This window comes from Cydia pomonella, chromosome 5 (genome assembly GCF_033807575.1).
Source record: "Cydia pomonella isolate Wapato2018A chromosome 5, ilCydPomo1, whole genome shotgun sequence".
Taxonomy (NCBI): Eukaryota; Metazoa; Arthropoda; class Insecta; order Lepidoptera; family Tortricidae; genus Cydia; species Cydia pomonella.
In genome coordinates, this window is record NC_084707.1 from 21896398 (window position 1) to 21919295 (window position 22898).

The following is a 22898-nucleotide window of genomic DNA, read 5'->3' on the forward strand; positions in this document are numbered from 1 at the left end:
TAATTAAGCTCTGTAAAGGATTGGGCCGAGCGGAAGAAAGCCGCCTCTATAACTGAAGTGCTTTACTGGTTGCTCCTTAAAGGAGCCTTTGGTCCTCTTTCTTTGGGAACTTCATTCCAAGAATTCATCCCTGGAACTGGTTTTTAAGAAACCGACTGCCATCTCATTTTTTAACCTGGGGAAGCCAGGCCTTAACGAGATAGGTTAGGTTTTTACACAATGTTTTCCAGCATAGAAAAGCGACTGGTAAATATCAAAATTAAATTTCGTGCTTAAGAAAACGCCGGGGGGCGTGGGGACACAACTTCCGCACTACTATAACGGGTTAACATCACCGTCTTCACCAAGAGACAGCTGAGGCCTACGGAGGCTACAAAGTGTTCGTCCCTTCAGATCGTATTACGAGGACCTGTCTCAAACCCATTGCCGAACTTTGTGGTTACCTAGGATTCCTGTGTTTACAAGATACAAATACTGGCCCCTCACGGGAAGTTTCTAGGTGCCCACATAGGGGACTTAACTATCTAAGATTATCCTGTCATTGTGGGAGGCTCTGCGACGGAAATAGCTTCATAAGCTCTTGAGCCAGAGATAGAGACGCAAACGCCAATAAAGATGATTTGACACCTTTTCTACTATTAACACTGTGTATCCATTTTCTTCGTACTATGGGTACTAGGCGACGATATACTTGCGTATACATATATATAAATACGTATATAGATAACATCCATAACTCAAGAACGAATATTCATGATTAAACATACAAATAAATCTCCTTACCGGGATTCAAACCCTGGACCTCCTGCCCTGCTTCGTAGAAAATGGACACTACCGACGAGACTATGAACGCGTCAAATATGAAGGAAGTTTTCGAATAAATAGTTGGGGTTACGTTATAAGGATTATCTACCCTCATCTGTTATTTATTTGTGATAAGAAATAATTGATAGATAATATTCATATTGACATATTGCAAATAGGTGGCCTAGTAAAATTGCGTACGGATAGCTTTTTTTTATATATTTTCTTATTTTGTTATTAAAACGTAATAATCGTATATTTTATATCAAATGAAAGCTTATTATATATATAATATATTCACATTATGCGAATTATTGGCAGTTATTTAATAGTACATTAGGATACAAGTGCGAAAAATAGGAAATTCGAAACGAGTTGCGATAAATTAAAACACGACCGAAGGGAGTGTTTTAAATCGACACGAGTTGCGAATTACCTATTCGTACATGTATCGTACAACGTTTTACAGTACATATGGCCCTTTAAATGTTCGAAACAGTAACGTAATATGCTAATTTTCGCACTAGTGCTATAAAGTAGCACCATATAAAAAAAATAAAAAACAATATGTATGAGTCCCGAGAAAACGGTACAACTACCTACCGTTTGTAAAACCAACCCACCAGCCCACCACCTCCGGTTTGAAAATCGTACTCCATACCGATCGCCTACCAGCGCAGCGTTTGTATTTGCTCTGACAGCTATGGGACAGCTAGCAACTGTCAAATTGTATGAATATTTTCAAAAGTGAATACTCTGCATGTGATAAGTTGATAACATAATACACAACGACTGATTTCTTAAACCATGTTCCAGAAAACATCCCTAATTGTCACTCCCTAAATAATCAAGTTATCCGTACACAATCGTACCGATAAGGAAATTAATTATTTATCGCCTCGAGTTCGCATTTTGATGGCAGCTTAAATTCGGGTAGCAAGAATCCGTCTCCATGGCAACGATCCCTTTGATGGATTTCCAGGCCCGCTCTAGTTCGCACACTAATTTAAACATCCACAATCATACCGGCTGTAGGGCTTTTTGGAGCGTAGTTGTTTGCGATTAGGCTTGATTATCTATAATAGTTATCTAGAAATCAGTAATAGGAAGGTATTCTTGAACATGTTGAGCATTCTCCTTAGGATCAAGAGTACCTAATTAGTAGCTAATTGTGTTTGTGTCGATATCAATTTGTTGTTCGCCCGTGCGTCTCGAATAGAGATGGGTTGTGAGTAAATATTCACGGGTAAATAAATAAAAAAATATCGTGATATTAGCCGTCGAACAGACTACTAAAAATGAATACTTTGATCATGATCGATTGAGCCATTTTTGAGTTTTCTTTAAAATACCCTTAATAAAAGGTCCGCGTAAACACGCACTTTTGCACGACATGCAGTTATCTGGAACATCGATACAACTTAAGTCCTATCTCTCTAAAGTAAATACCTTATTATTTAAAATAAAATTGTTAACAACGCATTATCACAAATTTCCTCTCACTGATGATTACTTTTTTTTAGGATTCCGTACTCAAAGGGTCAAACGGGACCCTATTACTGAGACTTCGCTGTCCGTCCGTCCGTCTGTCACCAGGCTGTATCTCATGAACCGTGATGGCTAGACAGTTGAAATTTTTACAGATGATGTATTTCTGTTATGCAGAAGCGTGCCGTCCGTATTATGACCGGTAAACCATCAGATGCCCCAGCAAGAGACCTCTTCCGGGATCTCAACATATTGCCCCTTCCTTGCCTTTACCTTTACCAAGTAGCGGTGTTTACACACGAAAATCTGAACAAGTTCAAACTCAAGGGAACGAATGATAACTACCATCTCCGTAGCAATGCGCATAAAAACAGACTGATCGCTGATCCGCACACTCGCTAAGTCCCAGCGATCTGTATACTGCGCAGGACCGTCTGTTTACAACCGCTTACCTGATAGTATCAGAAACGCAGCTACCACCGCGGGCTTTAAGTATAAATTAAAAATGTGGTTCATGAGCGAAGTGTTCTACGATTACGCAGAATACTTTAACCTACCTATTATAATTTAAAGTAAATAATATTATTGTTTCTGATTATATAAATAATATTGTTGTTACTATTATAATTTGAACTTTTATACATTGATTTTATAATGAATAATTAATTAATTCAACACTGTGATTTTATAATGGTAATTACAAGGTATAAAGTACAGAAGGTACTCACTATCAAGAAAGGACTTGTAACTTTTTGTTATTAATAAAATATTTGTATTTGTATTTGTTGCCGCTATAACAACAAATACTAAAAACTAAGGGGGGCTCCCATACAACAAACGTATTTTTTTTTTGCTGCTTTTATAAATAATGGTACGGAACCCTTCGTGCGCGAGTCCGACTCGCACTTGCCCGGTTTTTTATTTTATTAAGTGTCCTATATGCTTTTTATTATGCAAATATTGTTGACACGTTAACACTCTTCAATAAAAAGAAAACTTAAATCTCACTTTTGTAATATTTCATTAGCAATCGTTTTTACCCACCTAAATGGGTAAGTACGGATATTTATCGGGTGTAAATACTTAGTATTTACTCACCCCTGCCCATCTTTAGTCTCTAATGTCTATATTATTGCAAAGAAAATCGTTAATTACCTCTTTTCTTAATGTTCAACCTGTCTGGCCGCGTTAGGCATAGAGTTTGTCAGGTGTCATGATTGACTGATACGACATTGACTTTCGTGATTGTAAAAATATGAAAAGATTTTTATTAAATGCTATAAAACATAATTCCTGTAAAAGAAATTACAAAACCTGAAGTAAAGGCTTTAAATGTTGTTTCTTTTGCAATTTCGCCTTTATTTTATTCGCTATACAAGTGTGATATTATTATATTAGTAGGTACATACCAAAAATATACTATAAAATCCGAAATGCCGCTTCATACTCTTACACATATAACATCCCCTTTGGCGAAATCAAAATTAACGCGTTACAATTTAATTGACGACGCGTTATCTAATCAACCAGAGTAAGTTGGACTGAGCATGTCACACCTCCAACAAAAATTACAGACTATTCACTATTTTATCGTGCAAGAAAATTTACGTACACATCCCGATTCCGAATATATATTCGTAGACATGTATGATATATTAATCGTCTATCACTGACTGTCCACTAAGCTAGCGAGAACTTTTTCTAAGCGCAAGTACCAAAGAAAAACCTCACTCATTGTTATTCGTTCCTATGTAATCATCGGCAGAGAGGCTGCCTTAAGGTCAATGTCAAGATGAATTCATCTTACATTAGCAGGACGGTATAAATATTGAATAGATTTTAGTTTACCCTATTATAGTCATAGACAACACCTGTGATCGATGGAGCTATCACTCATCGCTGAACAATCACGCTGACAGACTAACTAGACGGTTATTATAACTTGGAAAGTACAACACAACTTTATAATGGTAGTTTGAAAGTTTTTGCAGACATACGAATTGTAACATACTGACGATCGACATAATACATACATAGTAGGTATTATTTATAGACATGACAAGACAACCGTTGTTTTGGATGGCCCACCCAAGCGCCCATAAAAGAGGTATTTCAATAAAATATTATAATGTTTGCTACGCTTGTTTTTAAACCAGAAATAACAAATTTTTGTATTAGAAATCGATAATTTTAAACAAATAACCGTATGGTCCTTTTGCCCGTATTTAAAAGCAACAGTAGTTCCTTTTCAATCGCTGGATAATATGGGCCAATGACTGTACTTTAACGAACCAATCATAGGGTACCTAAATTTATCCTATCGTCAAATCAAATATGATTATGAAGTATGAATATCAATATGTCATCAGCACACATATGTACGTGGACTAATTTTAGTTAGAGCGATACTGCTCAAGCAACGAATTAATACTCGACCATGCCAAATTCGGACAATTTATAGAGACTTTCGTAGGCCTATGGTGGAAGTGCGATCATGGTTTTTGGAAGACGCGTCTTCATATAGTCTTCGTATAGCTAGTATAAGAATGCTTTTCAATTTGCACTTTATTAACTACGAACGAAGGTTGAAAACAGTATGAAATCGGCATGAAATTAGTGCAAGTTAGTTCTTAGGTTTGTTATATCAATAAAATTGTTACTTGATGCATGACGTATCAATCTTGATTTCAAAGGAAAAGATGCTGTGATTCGGACCATTTAGAGGCTGGTTCAGCAGATAAGTTGCGGTGCTAGTAGCAATTTTGAATATGATTAAGTCATAGATCAAGTTTAAAGCGAGGGTTATGTAAGAATTGTGTTGTGGATCGTGACTCCACGAGGCAGTACGGTGACAATGACATTTTTCCTGTTTACATCCAGGCGCGAAATCGTATTTGAATACCTAAATAAAACATTTATTCGCGGTTAGATTTAGTTTCAGTAAGAGTGTGTAAAATTGTGGAAATCCAAAAAAATCTGCATACATAATATGGACTTTATTTAGGAACACACATATTTTAATTATTTTTTTTTTAAATCTGCATTACTCACATATAAATCCTAGTTGAAATTACAAGGCTGGAGCCGGTATCGCTACCAACTAAGGCATACAGGCGTTAGGAAGATAATAAGGGTACGGATCCCCATTAACCGTTTCATGAATGCAGACCCTAAGAGATAATAACATGAACGATGCGAAAGATAGACAAAAAATACAACGAAGTCTCCCCTATTTTCCCGGGCTTGTGAATTTTCTTAACAAAAAATTACGCCTTCCGGCAAAAACTGCATTTAAAATGCTCGCTCACCCGTATTAGAACAGTGCCCCGTCTAACTAGCATTGTCTATGGTCGAAGGGCGTGGGGCGCGGGCGCGGGGCGGAGTAGTTCGGAGGCCCGACGCGCACAAATAGCAAACTGCGACTTGGCATACAGCGAACATCCCATGCAGGGCCGCACTTGGCACGCTAGAGCAAACAAAGATAAAAATCTTTTTGTGTAAGAGAATCTTTTTTTATTTGAGGATTTTTAGAACCCGTTTATGCATTCGTTTTTGTATAGTAGCGATTACACATTGTGTGGAGGAGTTTTATAGAATTCAATCGCATTAGCAAAACACTTCCTTGTGGATTGATGGTGACATTTCTAAAACAATGTTAATTAATTTTTTTAAAGATATATTTGAACAGGACGTATATAAAAATTGAAGCTAACACTGGACATTATACCCGTAAGGTATTTTTATCACAAATATTATGCCAACAAATCTATCCTCGTTTACATAACGCTCGAAACATTGTTCAATTTAGTTTGGGTTTATATATTGATTTTCGTATCCTAAGTAAACTGACCTAGATCATGGTACTAGACATAACAGGTAATACATAGTTACAGCATTTCAACAAATGTGTACAATAGTTTTATCAATAAAAATACCCAGCTATTTACTAAACCGTCACCTTCATTTACTAACCTATAGTCTACTCGACAACTTCAAAACGGTGAAAAATAGAGATACTACTCCTAAAAATATGTTTAGATACCTCAAACTTATACGTATGTTTAAGTTTATGTAAATAGTATAGGACATTATTACACAAATTGACTAAGTCCCACAGCACAGTAAGCTCAATAAGGCACAGTAAGCTGCTTGCAGAACTATATCTCCATTAGTTATACTTTTTATTCAACGCTGAACACAGCCCTGCGCGCCAATTTTCGGGATACGCGCGCGGCGTGCAAAAGCAAGTACGTTACATTAAAAATTCATGTTAAAATATGGTGTATTTTAAACATGTCAACGAATGTTATAATGTTAGAACTTTATTATAAAGTCATTTTATCAACAAATTAGGCAATTATTAATCAACAAATTATTCTCGAATTTTCATCTTTATGTTTAAAAAAATGGGCGTAAAAATATTTTGCCTCGTGGAGTCCTTCCTATAAACATACTTAACAAAATCACTTCATATTTTTTTTAATAAAGTTAATATTTTTCTTAAACTAAGTTTTAGAATAGAAATGAAAGTTTTAAGTTTTAAAATAGAAATGAAAGTGAAATTCAACCAAAAACGAGAAATCAAAGTAAAATTATAAAATATAAAACAATATTACAACCAAAGTATAATTTTTTCAGAACTATTATAACGTGGTGTTATTTAGCATGTATATGAGGAAGGGCTCTACGGTGCGAAAAAAATTTAAGATAATTATTTAAAAAAAAAATTAGTATACAATAAAGAAGGAAGTTCAAGATATTTTATTTAGATTTCTTCAATATTAAACTTTTTGAGATATTGGCGAAAAATAAAATATTTCCTTATATCTGCCTTTTATTGTCTATAACTTCTAAATGTATTTCGAATCCTATGAGGTATCACGCGTATTTTCAGTAATTTCTCTATTTTTCACCGTTTTGAACTTGTCGAGTAGACTACTACTCGTAGTACGGGAAAACACGAAAACACAAAAAAGTTGGCCAAAGTCTTAGTTAGGCAAGTAAGTACATTTAATTCGTTGCCATATTTTCACTAACTTTCGTTCCAGTCGTTTTTAGTATTTGTAGTAATTAAATAGGTAGTAATAATCTCAAATAAGACTTGTAATTGTGAATAACTTATCTACGTAGCCGTAGCGTAGATTTTCCAAATTAAACGGTTACTTTATAATTAAAACAAAAGACTACAGTATGTTAATGGGATTTTAACTGCTTCTTGTGACAGTTTAAATTGTAGGTACAGAACATTTTAACTTACGCGATCATTTTGTCATTCACGACGACACGTGCCTTGACTCGTAATGTCATGTCATTAAAGGTTAGATTTGAGAAATCTGCGCGTCATCGTGGATGACACGAACTATAATTTCATAAGTCACTTTACTACTTATTTCAAAGTAACTTAGATTTTGCTGCGTAAGATAAAGTTTTAAAACTGTAACAGGCGCGACCGCGGTTTTTAGCAGTTCTAAGAAGTCTGAAATAAAGTTTCTAGAACCTTAACTTAAATATTTGTGAAGCCTCTAGTCAATACCTATTCTACACCATTTTCCATGGCTGTCTAAGACACGTTACCGACAGATACATTATCAACTCGCTTGTCGGAAATCAGACGTACACAACGAGGATCCCGTGGGCGAGCCACTGAGCCTCTGATCTTCTTCACATACTTCATATTTATCAAGACATTCGTATACATTATTCGATATTTTTCTTGAATTACGGTAATCCCGAAACAAAATGTACATAAAGATACATTACCTAAACACACATAAAAGGCACTAATGTAAATAGAACGCGTACTGACAGGTCAAATCAGCTATGTTTTATTAAATACGAAAAGGTAGAAAAACGGTAGGCAAGACGTCTATTTTTAGTTTTCTATATTTTTATTTAAGGGAAATTAATGTAGGTACTTTGTATTTTCTCGATGCTGATTTTTTTGAAAAAAAAGCATAGCCTTAATCAGCGTCTAGACAGTCTTCGAATTTATCGGCTCTAAAAAGTTGTAATAAACTAATCCCTTTTTAATTACAAACGGTTAAATTAAATTATCGTCAGATGCCGACCTTTCTCTGTATTAAATTAGCTGTTAATCCTTTACATTTACACAAAATGCGATCGGTAATAGTTCTAACAGAAACTTGTTAAAAGCGGTTCCAAAAACTGGGAGCTCGTATATTTGACCTTCGGAAATCCAGGTATAAATTCGGGACATATTGAGGGAAGTTGTTGAAAAGAGCTTGAAATAAGCGGCGCGGGGCGCGGGCGGGCGGGGAGAGCTAGTCACTATCGCAACGAGCTCATCGCCATGACTACGAGGCTCCGAATCCGGCCCTGGGTGGCCTTGCAATGGAATGGGGAGGGCAATAGCCCCGTCTACTTGCAAGTCGCTATCAATTCGCGCTTGCCAACGTCTCTGACGACGTACCAAGCGCTTTCCACGCTCCAGCAATGAATTTTCAAGGTCGTTAGCGAGTCTACTTGCAGTGCGAACAAATGTTCCGTATCTACGTGACTAAATCGACATTTTTTAGGCGCCTCGCTATCGGTTTCTATGTCAATTTGTCTCGCTCCGACCTGACCGATTCAATATCAAATTCGCGTACCAAACAGATGTGTAAATATAAACCAATCTATCGAGCGTTAATAACCAAACTTGAAAAGCTTACTAAACTAGTTTTGCCGGCTGAAATCCTAATATTTGGCATACTAAAACAAAAGCCGTTTGCGTGTCGGCAAACAAAACCTTAGCTCCAATGTGCGCCGATGAAATCCTTCATAGCCAGGAAACCTTATAACAAGCACTTTATCCGTGATAAAGTTCACGTGATTCCGGCCTTTATTGCTTCATCGTAGGTCGTATTATCGGTGGTAGGTTAGTACGCGCAGCAGAGTCGCGGGGTTATTGCAGATATGCAATAAAGCAGTGGTGAGGCGTACGACTATACATTGCGGGTTATGTCGGTTATTGCGTGAAGTCATTGCATGCTGGGGCTGAAATATGGAAGGATGTCAGCGATGGTATCGGTTTTAGTGCGCGATAAGGCGTCATGTAGTACGAAAACTGGACTTGCGTGCGTTTTCTCGCGTGTTCCCAGCCAGTTTCCTATGAAAGACTGGCCTCGATTTCAGAACTTATACTGTTATAAGTTATTCCACCCTGCACACAATGTAGAATTTAGTTATATCCATAAATTGTCTACGGTAAAGCTGGGAATATTAAAAAGATATAGCAACGCTTTGATCGCCTTCGAGGATGGTCATAAATAGGTGTTTGAAGTAATTTATGTTAATAGTTAATTTTAAGGTTGAGTGGGATAATTGAGTACTTTTTGGGCCTAAATTATTTATTTATTCTTGTAGCATGTTTATTTATATAACAGACAGAGCCGCTTATTAACTACTTATTATAAGAATGTCTAAGTCTATCAGATAACATTATTACAAGCATAATAATAATATACATGTCTCGCTGTTGGACACAGGCTTCTGCTTATTATAAAAGAGGGCAATTTTTTTTTGCATATTTCTTCAGGACATGTCCGTCCACCTAAAAGCATTGGTATGTCTTAAGGCGCCGTGAGTTCGGGTCCTTCTCTGAGATCGTAGAAATGATGGTTTTTGAATTGTTCGTTTTAGTTTTATCAAATAAAGTTATCAATCAATTCGATCAAAAATAAAATAACGCATTTTCCGAAGCAATTATCATGTTAATAGCTTTTGTGCAAAAATACTTAGGTAATACAAATTTTGGTGCGTATCAGACCTACGTTTGTGTTTTTTACAAGCCTTTATTTAACTTGCCGTTAGTATGTTAGTTGGTTTGTTAGTTAGTGTGGGTCAAATCTTATAAGTCAAATTTGACCCACTTCCCGATTTCCGGTTGAGGTGAAAATTTGCATACATATTAGTCGGGTGACAATGCAATATTATGGCACCATATGTAGAACTGATCTCATGACGGAGACAGGAGGTGGCCATAGGAAGTATGTGATGAAATAATGCAACCTAATTGTGTTTGGGGATTTTAGAATTGTCTCGATGAGTATTAATAGCCTGTGGAAAAAAAGTATAGTCAGCAATAAAAGCTTGTACCAAAAATGATACTTTTGGCAAAAACTTTTTTATATCGAGCAAAAGTTGTTTATAAGGTTTCTATTTAAATAGTTTACTAGACAAAAGCCTAAAGATTGCTATTCATATTTATTTTGGCAACCGTATTATTATCTAAAAAAAAGAGCTACGGTTTTTCAAATACTCTGCTGGCTGCCCTCACTGCACGTTAATTCCTAGCTGCTCGCGATTCACCTAAAAAGTCAGTCATGCTAGCCCCTCTTGCGATGGTGCCACTCATGCTAGGGACTTTCTGTATACCTAAATTAAAGAGCCAAGTCTACGCTATATGCGCGTTCAACATTTCTAATGACTGACAAAAAACCTTATCACTAGTTCAACTTTTCCACGAAAACGCCAGCCCAAAAAGTGAAAATAAAGTTGATACTTTTGTCGAGCGGTTTATCCGGGCGGAGGAAATGTGTTAACATGTCGACAATGTCGCTGTCCTTTTCCCACATAGGTAGTTGAAAATGGGTACAATGATGAACAGAACATCCAAATTCTGAATTGTCGAATAGTCGAGAACCGCCTACGCCTCCTCGCCTGCCTCCCATAGACTCCACAATCCAAAAATCTGTTAGACGTCTGAGTCTGAGAGGAACATACTGCTTTCTGAATTCGAGCAAAAAGTGCCCTAAATACAGAGCTAGCCCAGCAACATAACATTTTAAGGTTCCGGCCAAAGTTTGCCAAAATTCGGGGGTGATTTTATGTTTTAATTGTAACTTCACATAGAAAATCAGGTCAGAATTCCTTTTACTCACAAAGTATAAAATTATATGATTTTTGAGCAAATTCCCTGCATTCAGCACAAACACAAAGCAAACAGGTGAATTTGACCTTTAAGAAATTTAAGTCCTCCCCAGGTCTGCTGTATAAAGAGTATAATACTTGTAAATCTTGTGATAGATTATAAAAACCAAAAATATTAGTTATTCACTTTTTTTCTACTGAAGCCCACTAACCCAACTACATATATATTATATTAAATATTATATAACTTATTTTTTTTTAGGTAGTTCACTTTATTGCACACAAACAGGTTAACATTTAATTTGTAAATACATACTTCTATTATAGTTAAATTGCAGATATATTTGTACATTAAAAAAAAGTTTATATGTAAGAAATGCGCAACGCAGGCTTCGTCAGATGGCTATAAATATAACATGTTACGTCCCAAATATACCAAGGATGATATCCGCATCAGCGCTCGTCAGTTAATATTTTATTTATTTTAAAGTTGAAATGCAATATATCAGGCCGAAAACATAATAGTGGCGCCCAACGTTGAGATATGTGTTATGTGCATTTTATTTGTTCGACGTCGTTTGACGGTTTTTTGTGGCTTTACAAGTTAGACAAAGTAGTTTTATACAGTTTTCAGCGTCGTAGTAAACTTTTCAACACTTGCAACATTATATTGCCGTAAGTAAGACGAAAAAAATAAAGGCAAAAAATTTACGCAATATTCACAACTGTCTGACTTCGCCCTGTCCCAGGGCTACCCCGCCGCGTCTGGAGGTCTGAATAAAGCATCAAAGACATTGAGATTCAGATATCTAGAGGGAAAGCGCTCTAACGGCCGTCTGATCTCATAATGCTTACGACTATTTTGACTTGAGACGAATCGAATAAAGACGAAAGGCGCTAATTTTTCACCTTTAATTCTGTCGCAAATTGAAATGCTGCCTAAGGACTCTTATTTGGGTCACTTTAAGTAGCGCATTGAAATTATATTGGAATTGTTTTGGTTGGTGTGTCTTGTTTCCTCTTACACGGGATAGTGTCAAGCACATACATTTTCTAGATTGGAATTATATTATTCTGTTTAAATCACCTGGGAAGATTCTAAATGGGAGGGAGACTGTTGACTCAGAGTCGAAACAGGTGTTTACTGTCTAGAATGCCTACGACTTGAATTTCAAAGGGCTTGCGTTGGATTTTCAGCTGAACAGCCCGTGTAAATAGATCATGCCTAAATTATTGGAAATGTTAACGTAGCATTAATTTAAGTACTATTGAGTGATCGGAAGCTGAACGATCCTTTCAACTCTGTTGGTACAAAATTCATGTTGAATTTTGCGGTATAGGGCAACTTTATCAAAATATATTATAGGACATTCTTACCCAACTTGACTAAACCTTACAGTAAGCTCAAGAAGGTTTGTGTTGTGAGTACTCATATATATAACATACAATACTTAGAAAACACCCATAACTCAGGAACACATATCTGTGCTCATCACACAAATAAATGCCCTTGCCGAGATTCGAATCAAGGACCATCTATAGGCAAGATCGCTCCCGACTAGGCTAGACCTGTCACCATAGTAAATCGCTATTACGACTGATTGACTAACTTCCCCTTTATCCATTGTCCATTATGATTTCATCATAATTAATCAAACTTTTATCTTATAGTAAATCTAGATATAAAAAATACATAGGTATGTATATAACTAATAAACCATAAAAACCCGATGACAACAAGCCTTAGTCTTAACCTTTGGTATGCTTAAGAGCAGATCTCTTCCATATATATTCAACCAAACTCAACTTAAACATGAAGAAGTCATGGTTGCTAAATAAATGGCAAACTTTTGACATGCGCATACGAAAGGTTAAAACATATGCACTGCGGCTTCACTACATATTCACCGGATGTCACAAAATCACTATACCCTCACCATGCGTTTTACGCGATCTTAAACGCTGCGTCAACTCAAACGCAGTGCATCTCTCTTGCACCAATGTTAGTAGGTACCTATATTCTTACTTTACTATTTGGTTAGTACAATGGAGTAGGAGTAAAATGCCAATGGCACTCGTTGTAATTATATCAAACATTATTTAAAAAATACTAGAGATCGAAAACCATCAAAAATTAAACAATTAGGTAAGCATTTAGAAACCGATACTAAAAATAACTAGAATTAACAATGTCGACTATGTGTATATCTATAGCTTTGTTAACTTAACACAGAACCTCTACTAAAGGAACAGATATAATAACTAATTAGCTTCATTTATTAAATTAGGTACAAGAGAAGTTTCGGCGTTCACCTCCGGAACAAACACAGACGCAATTGTGTTAGCATAAATATGATTTTATTACAAACAAAGTAGTCATTACGATTGTCTGACGTACTAGTCAATGGATGCGTGAAACCTAAGTCACATCTTACAAAAGAATCTTACAGATATGACCCGGAAACACTTCTTATTTATATGTTGTCGCAAATAAGTCATATGGATTCCATATATCTATTATCCAATAGACGTCTGAATCCTAAGATATCCCTAACAAAAGAAACACAATAACCCTCAAATGTAACCCAGAATCTTTATTTCGCTCAATTCATAAATTGACTGGACCCCTTAAAGGGTTGAGGTGAGGAACCGTCTAGACGACCCTAAAGGACGGGTTTTGATAAGGGTGTTGTCGACGACCTTGAACTTTACAACGACTTAAACAAATGAGGCCTCGCACGGGCACGCTTCACTCTTATTCCATAAATCATGCAAAATATGTACCACCCCTGAGAAAACGTCGCCTTCAATTTTCGTTCACAACAAAAGCTCCCAGACTAGCGCTTGTTACTCGTCCTCTAAGAAACTCAAACGCGAAATCACTACTATGATCATGTCTAATTGCCCAAGAACTCGCTTAATGAACCCCGGCGCAGGCACTGTCGATACCTCGACACAAAACAACTAGACCTGGCCCGGTAGACGTACCAAAATAAGCTGAGCCAGTTCCTAAACAAAAAGAAACTGAAATAAACAAGGTCGGGGAATCGACGCCGCCGTCGCCGCCGCCATAAAGACCGACGTCCGTCCTTGAAAATGGGGGGTTCTTACAAATTGGGTTATTACAGTGCGTGGGGGCGTGGGGGTCACGACGGGACGTGCAAGCGAGAAGCGACTAGCATAGTCTATGCGTGTTTCGCATGCGGAAACGGGACGGAAGTGCGTGGGCGTACCTCCGCTGCGCCACCCCATCGCCCGGCACGCCTCTCCAGGAAGGAGTCCCGGCCCAGACTAGGGCTCCGGCGCCGATCATTATAATTACTCTCCAAGGTGAGCTGGGAGCCTGCAACCCCACCGGCGGCCTAATCCGGCGCGCCTCCGGGACTCGACAGCTATTCCCAACATAATATTACCAGCACCAAACACTTCTACTGTAATTAAAAGCACTCGAACATCATCCGCCTGTCCGAACGACGGCAATTATGAGCCAAATTAAAAGGCTTCTTGATTTCGAGTGTAGTTTGCTGAAGATTTCTATACGTAACTGACGAAAACGTATCAGTCCTCCAGACTAGCAATATTATGTACAGTGCTCAAAAATCAACGTTCAGGATGTTTCTCGGAATCGTAACGAGAATTGTCATAAATTCCTAATAGAATTTTTAATTGTAAAATTCCATAATTGTCATTGTTACTTATATTATAATAAATACCTAACATTTTCAATAATCAAGCATTTAAAACATTAGGTAATGCCTGAACCGAATTATTTCAGAAACTAGAAAATAGAAAATAGAAGCTTTTAAATAAATCAGGCGTCAATTGCTCGTCGTATAGCGTTGAAAGTATCTGAAAGTCGGGTTAAGAAAAGTTAGTGGAAATGCTGCAAATTATGCACAGCTTATAAAAAAACTTAGCTACATATTACAACTGTCAAAAACTTATAAGTGCGTACTTCCTAACCTCAGCTAATTTTCCTAAGCTTCTCCCTTTAAAAACTTACACAATCCAGCCGTCAATTAGGCAAAGCGCCGACAGTTTCTGAAAGTCGTGCTAATCACCGCCCGAGGAAAGTTGGCCCAAGTTCGCAAGTTCGTGTCTTTGTGCAGTCGACGGCGAAGTGTTCAGGTGTCAGGCAGCTGTGGATGAAGTCCCCATTGACTGCTGACGGCTAACAAATGTCATTTAAGCCAGCAGGGCTTAGTTTTGTAAACTTTAAATCGAAACGCCTTAAGGGTTATTATATTTCGTCGATAATCAAGAATGGTAAAAACCCAGAATGGAGTCTACAACGCGCATGTGACAGCCCTGGAATTACAAGAGTCTATTATTCGAGCCGTACACTTCTTTGCCCCTAAATTTATATAATAAAATGAGTTTCCCTGGGTAGAATTCATAACTTCTTGGAATTACTCGGAAACTGTTTTATATTATATATTTTTGTAACATGGCACACAAAGAATACCAACTTTTCGATACTAATGGCCCGGCAAAAAAAGTCTCATTGTCATTAACATTTCATTTAAGTATGTGTGGTGGTCAAAAATCGTGGCCCCAAACCTCGTTTGTGCTGCATAGAGCAAAAAAAAATCGTTATCGAAACAAATACTAAAGAGGTCAACCAAATAATTTCACCTTCTATAAATTTCCAAAAACCATTTTTCAGCCACAAACAACATCTTTTTTTAACTCCGAGTGATTATTTTTCTATAGAAGAACTTTCTCTAACCTATCCAACTAAAAACTCACAACTTATGCGAAACTGAACATACGTAATTCGTCTACAAAACTTACGTTTACAGCCTTACATTTCCGAAAATGTGCCCGCAATCTCCAACTTAACAAAACAACTTTTCCGATCATAAACAACCTTTTTTCTCAACCCTATTGGCTCGGGCCGCACGGGTTATGTGTTTAGAATCGGGCTAAACGGATTGCGACTTAGGATCAGGGGGCCTACCCCGAAAGCCGAAATCCGCAAAATGCGGGGATCTTTCTCTTTTACTCTCTCTAAGACGTAATTAGAGTGAAAGAGAAAAATGCTCGCAACTTCGATTTTCACGGTTATAGCCCAGACACTCGCGCTTTATACAGAACTAGCTTTTGCCCGCAACATCGTCTGCGTGGAATTAGTCATTTGCGTAGCTTCTTTTTTATTTAATCTGCTTTTTATTGATTATAAAGGCAATCATTCAATTTGAGCGTAATGCTTAAATCAATTATCAGGCGATGCATCAATCAATCCACCCTGAAAGTGAGATAATTTTCACCCGCTTCGGGATGATTTTTCGCGATACAAACTATTCTTTGTTCTTCCCCGGGATTCAAACTCGGATCCCGTTGTTTGGCATAATTATTGAAAGTCATAATGTAATGATTTTCATATAATCATTAGTCATAACCGTTAACTTTTCAGGAATTTCATTGGGTTATCCTATAGATACGGCCTGATTCGAATAATGAGATTCGATAACGATAAGTTCTGGTTTAGATTACTTATCATTTTTTTTTTTTTATTCTGTTTTATTTATTTAATATAATTAACATATATAATTGTTTGAATGGTGTGATTATTACAATTAATAACGTAAACTAAAACTAAAATATGACTAAATTAAATCTAAAATAAAACTAAAATAAATCTAAAAATGGCCCCTGCGGCATAGTACCGAAGACGCTGGCAGCATTTCCTCGCTGGATCGTCAGACTGATGCGTTAAGCGAGGAAGCTGCCAGCAGACAGATCTTTGAAGATATCGTTTGTGTGTCGTATAATTGACAGAAGCAGCTCGATTCAGGCAACCAATGTCACTTCTTCTTATTTTTGGAATTACAGCGGAATCGAAATAAACATCAATTTTGACATTTCGTTTAGTTATTGATCTTTTAGAGATCTTTCCAAGATCTTTAACGTGTTTAAATCATTCTTCGAATCGGGCCGATAGGTTAGGTTAGGTTTGTTTTTATGACAATCCTGAAAAGTTACGCGTTTCTGAGAAAAACCAAATTATGGCTAGCGAAAATGCCGACAAACAATACATTATGACTCAAAACAATAGAGACCCATTCAAACTATCTCTATACCAAATTTTAACTACGAGTAAATCGGTTCAGACATTTAAGCGTGAAGAGGTATCAAACAGATAGACACACTTTCGCATTTATAATATTAGTATTGAAAGAATAACTTTAATGTTTGTTACCTACAACGAGTCAAATCATTCGAACGAAATGGAGACAACCAATAATTATCACTGTTGTTATGATATTGAGATAATATTTTTATTTACCTCCTCTGGTTTGATTACAAAGATTATTTAATCACATAGAGAAATAACCTTTTTCTGTCTCAAGGCTCAAAAACCTGTCAAAAACTTATTTTTTTTTATCTAGCCCCGCTAACCCGAAGCACACGTCATGTTTATCAAAGACTGAATGGCGCGCGCCTTCGCCCCTACGCTACTCGTTTCTTAGAATTAGCACTAGGCTGGATTACCTTTTTATAGCCGCTTAACTTTTTTATATGATTACAATGCAGAGCTTTGTTGTGAGAATACTGAACCGTGAACTGAATGAAGTCGGATTTAAATGCTTATAGTGGTAGAACTTCTAGACTTTAGGTTTTGGAAAATGAAATGCAAATGGACTGACACACTTTATCTTTCATTCTTATATTACGTGCAGATTGAACATTCTTACACAAATTGACTAAGCCCCACAGTAAGCTCAAGAAGGCTTGCGTTGTGGGTAACTCAGACAGCGATAAAAAAAATACATAGATAGAATACACCCATGACTCAGGAACAAATATACGTGCTCATCACACGAATAAATGCCCTTACCGGGATTCGAACCCAGGACCATCGGCTTCATAGGCAGGGTCACTACCCACTAGGCTAGACCGGTCGTCAAAAATATAAATATTTGCAAAAAACCGGCTCTAACAACAATTTCGTTAAGTCTAACAAGGTGAACCAACGCAGGGCAGCGTACAACCTGTAGTTGTGGAGATCCTCGCGGGAGACTGGGGATACCTATGCCCAGCAGTGGACATGATTCGACTAATATGATGATGATGAATTAAAAATGATATTAAACATTGGTATTTAGGCAAAAATTAAATTAGGAGAGAAAAATGAAACTGTTAACTATAATTTACAAAACGATTATAACCTAAAACCTCACCAAGTTAAACTTATACAAAAATTATTAACCAAGTTTCCCAGCAATTAAATACTGTAATTTGTCTATTTAACCTATTCGCCGAGCCACATTCCAAACGCACAATGCGATAACGATGACGTAATGCTGCGATCGGCCGGGGGCCAATTATGCGAGGAATATCCCCCTAACAACAAACTGCGTCGCCAAACGTAATACAAAACGACCAGCGTTACTCTACCCCTGGCTTACTACGCTCATGCTCCGCTTTGACCTGCTTTCGGCGTGCTAATGCGGGGAAAGGAAGGCCACGCTTAGCTGGCGGTTTATCGCTTCTCAGTAATTTGTTACTAGTTAAAAATTCACTCACTTGCAGCTTCTTTGTACGTGATCAAAATTCAAATAGTTCAGTGACCTTAACATGTGTTGAAGACATGTGGGGAGCGCAGTGGGTAATTAGCGGCAATACACACCTCGTAAGGGAGAGGACGAATGTAAATTTTTTCACTATAATTGAAATCAAGAGAGACTAAAAGAATATAGTAAAATTAAATTACCACTAATAGACCTGTTTTGTGTACATTGTAATAATAATAAAAACAACAAATAATTCCCATGACGGTCTTTGCTAATTTCATTTCATTTTGATTTTCGTAAATCCCTGCCGCAGCCAAATAACACTAGACCCTACTCATAGTGTTGTGTTTCTGCCGGTGAGTAAGATTGCCAGAGCTCAACGACGGGAGGGAGGGGTGTTAGGGTCGGCAACGCGCATGTAACTCCTCTGGAGTTGCAGTGTGGAGTGTGGAGTCTTTCTATGTGTGTCATCATGTCACACCCTAGCTACTAGTCAGCCCGCAGCCTAGAGTAGAGCCCCTTTATTATCCAGCATCATTCTAGTAGGTAAACTGTTTAGGTAAATTCGAGGTTTTTAATCGGCTGTTTAAGGGGTTTTCAGTGATGGAAAACATCGTGAGGATTACACAATCTCAATAAATCAATAATAATAGGTAAACACACGCCACGCCAAAAACACTATTGATTATTGGTAATTATATATCAGAAATAGAATATCAGTAATTAACCAGTCATTGCACGGAAACTCACGTAATAAAGTAAACACTTTATTAATAAAAGGTCAATTAACTGCAGAGGTACATACATTTTCATCAGAGTGGAAAATCTGTCCCAAAAAGACCAATTTTTTTAGATACACTTGAATAATGTCAAGTCCAAGTCAGAAACAATCGATTTTATAGGTTGGTTATATGATAAACCTTTGGTTTAGGTAAAAGTTAAGATACTATATAAAATAATGTACTCACCTGTTATTTAAACTGCCATCTTGAAGTCCAAGCTGAAAAGGAAAAAACACTTATTTTGATAAAAGCAATGTTTTAGGCAATGGTTCCACATTACACTTAATTTTATATATTAATGAAAACCATACGTATTAAAAATACAATAATAAATACATGTTACATTTAAAACCTTCGTCGTTCATATAACCCTAGGGTACCATACATACCTTACTGAATAAACTTCGTTCGAACGTACCTACATAACGTGATTAAGAGAAATACTAGTATTTACATCAAAGTAATACATATAACATAGTAATACACATACATATCATAATAATATATACAATATAATATAACATATAATGAATATTTAAATTCTCATTTCTTTATTCATTTTATTTTCTTTTCCTTTTGTAAGAATTCGATATGTTTTCAAAGAGCTTGTACGTATTTGTATGATTTTATATGACATATATATTTTTTTACCAAATTTCTATAAAGAAAAGTAGCTACTGCCTGCAATTGCATGATTTCTATAGTAATCTAAATTGTATGTTTCTTGTTTAATGCATGTTAATTATAAGATGTCATGTTTTGAAAAGATGAGTCCCGCCGAGTTTCTTGCTGGTCCATATTGGGATACCCTCCTCCAATTGAGGGGGGATTTAAATTTTCTCGGATCAGAGGTTTAGGGTTAGAGCCGGTGTAGCTTTACGAGTATTTGACGTTCATAAGCGCATTGTAACATGCCTACTTGAATAATAAACTATGTGTGTGGAATGGAATTAGTATTGTAAAGTTCGAATTCAGACTTGCATTACTGCTGGCATTACCTACTATTGACATTATTGTTGCCGCAAATCGCAAATGTCAAAAATCCGGGCAGCACAGTGTTGCCAGACGTACAATTATTATCGTACATGTACGATAATTTGGGTTCCGGTACGATGTACGTTCCAAAGAGCATTAATCGTACGCGAAAGTGCGATAATTTCAGCCCTTGGACGATGCAACCCAAAAAGTCTAGTATTTGTAGCAAAATATGACACTTTCCCTCAGAAATAGACTAAAATTACCACCTTTTGGAGATTCGACTCCTTGGTGTAAGTTAAAATTGTCGAAATTTTCTGTAAACCGTTCGGATCTGTCACAAAAATACACAAATATAAAACTTATTTTTGCTCAATTTAGACAAAAATAGTGTTTTCTTTGATTATATATTGCGTCCATAGGCTACGGCGACTGCTTACCATCAGGCGGGCCGTATGCTTGTTTGCCACCGACGTAGTATTAAAAAAATAAGCTTATTTTGCAAGCGATTTTTGGGGTACTGTCTTTTTGACAGACGTAAGATTTTTTTTTTTAATAGTACGATAATTTGGACACTCAAATACGATAATTCTCTTCCGCACACCTGGCAACACCTGGCAGCAAGTGTGATAATCCTGTAAAAGTAAAAGCCCTTGTTCGTAAAGCGGAGGCTATAAAGGTATCAGTCGTTTAAAGTACCCACCGATTACTGATTACACTTAAAATTACTTCCTTGTTAATTAAATTTATTAATTTATTGATAGTCATCATTGTTTACTAACCATTTTTCTACATGTGTAACTACTAACAAATATATGGATTTAAAAAAGTCTGAAATAAAATAAATTCATTCATTCATTCAGTAACATGGTTTAGTCACAGGATAAACTTTTCCCGAGTCGAAGAATGAGATACGATAACGATAAGTTCTGGTTTAGATAAGTTCTCATTTAGATAACGTTTGTATGTCGTATAATTGACAGAAGCAGCTCGATTCGTGCAACCAATGTCACTTTGACGTTAGAAATATCGTAGATAGATCTTATTGGGATCACAGCGGAATCTAAATAAACGTCAATTTTGATATGTCGTTTAGCTATAGATCTTTTAAACATCTTTCCAAGATCTTAAACGTGTCTTAATCATTCTTCGAATCGGGCCGATAGTATATGTTGATAACTTTTTAGGCACCTATTTATAGGTAATACATCTGTGCTATACAATTTCGTGTCATCCACGAAGACGCGCAGATTTGTCAAATTTAACCTTTACTGACATGTCAATACGAGTCAAGGCACGCGTCTTCGTGAATGACACGATCTATAATACATTTTTAATTTGGGAACGAAAACCACTAACGTATTACTGAAGGCCTACCGCGAACCACGTTCGACGTGCTGCCTCTCTGTTGCACTTGTAGATTCGTACGTAAGTGTGACAGTGTTCGCGGTAAGCCCTCTGAATGTATTTTGATATAACCACAAACTTAACGAGACGTAGGTTTTAGTGGTATGACATGATTTAGTAAGAAAATTTTAATTTACTCTTAATAAAAACAGCATAATTTTTAGCATAGCATAAGTTTTGTCAATTGTGACAGTTGTGACGTCGCGTTATTAATGCGACGTTTTGAGTAAAAGTGATACATTGCGTGCTGAATTGTTTTGTATGGAAAATTAAAAGCCATCCATTTTTTTATAAAACCTATGAAAGTGTGTTCATTAAAGCCTTTGATTATGTGGTCGTATGTAAAATACACGCTGTATATTAACCTCATATCGATCGAATGTCTGTACTCAAAGCCAGTAATTTCATATTTGTCTGTCATAAAATAATCGTTAAGCCGTAAAATACAATAGAATTGACTTTTCTTTCATTTCGTTGCAAGTACATACAATTTCAAGGCCAGATGATGCTCCTTTCGTAATAGCGTTTTTTATCGTGTAATATTAGTTCACTATACTACATGTAATAAATACATAGACAAAAAAATGAAGTGAATCACCCATACGGAAATAAACTCGCCGAAGGTTGCGCTCCCCTGGTCACGATGCAGTAGTTTGCAACCATTGGTCATTGAAAAATAGAAATTAACAGAGCCTTAAATTTGTAACATTTCGTTTGTCATATTTCTAGCGATGTCCCGGCTTTTTTGCCACGGCTCATGGGAGCCTGGGGTCCGCTTTGGCAAATAATTCCAAGGCGTACTAGCTTTTATGAAAGTGACTCCCACCTGATGTTCCAACCCAGAGGGGAAACTAGCCCTTATAGAATTAGTCCGGTTAACCTTCGATATTTCCCTTCACCGAACAGCGACTATATATAGTATCTTACATAAGTTCCAAAAGTTCATTGGTACGAGCTGGGCTGAATTTATTGTGCAGGATTCTGTTCTTTTGTTTTGGTACAGAAGTCAATAATGTCATTCCAGATCTAGAGCAGATCCCAACTGGAAAGTACC

The 22898-nt window shown here is 36.7% G+C and overlaps 1 protein-coding gene across 1 annotated transcript in view; it reads right to left on the bottom strand.

The window, feature by feature from the left end:
* The window catches only part of LOC133518096 (zinc finger protein chinmo), a 111905-nt gene extending 92237 nt beyond the window's left edge, over positions 1 to 19668 (bottom strand). The window contains exon 1 of the mRNA XM_061851676.1: positions 19649 to 19668. The gene's annotated coding sequence lies outside the window, so the exon portion shown is untranslated. The remainder of the gene's footprint in view (positions 1 to 19648) is intronic.
* Positions 19669 to 22898: the final 3230 nt, after the last annotated feature.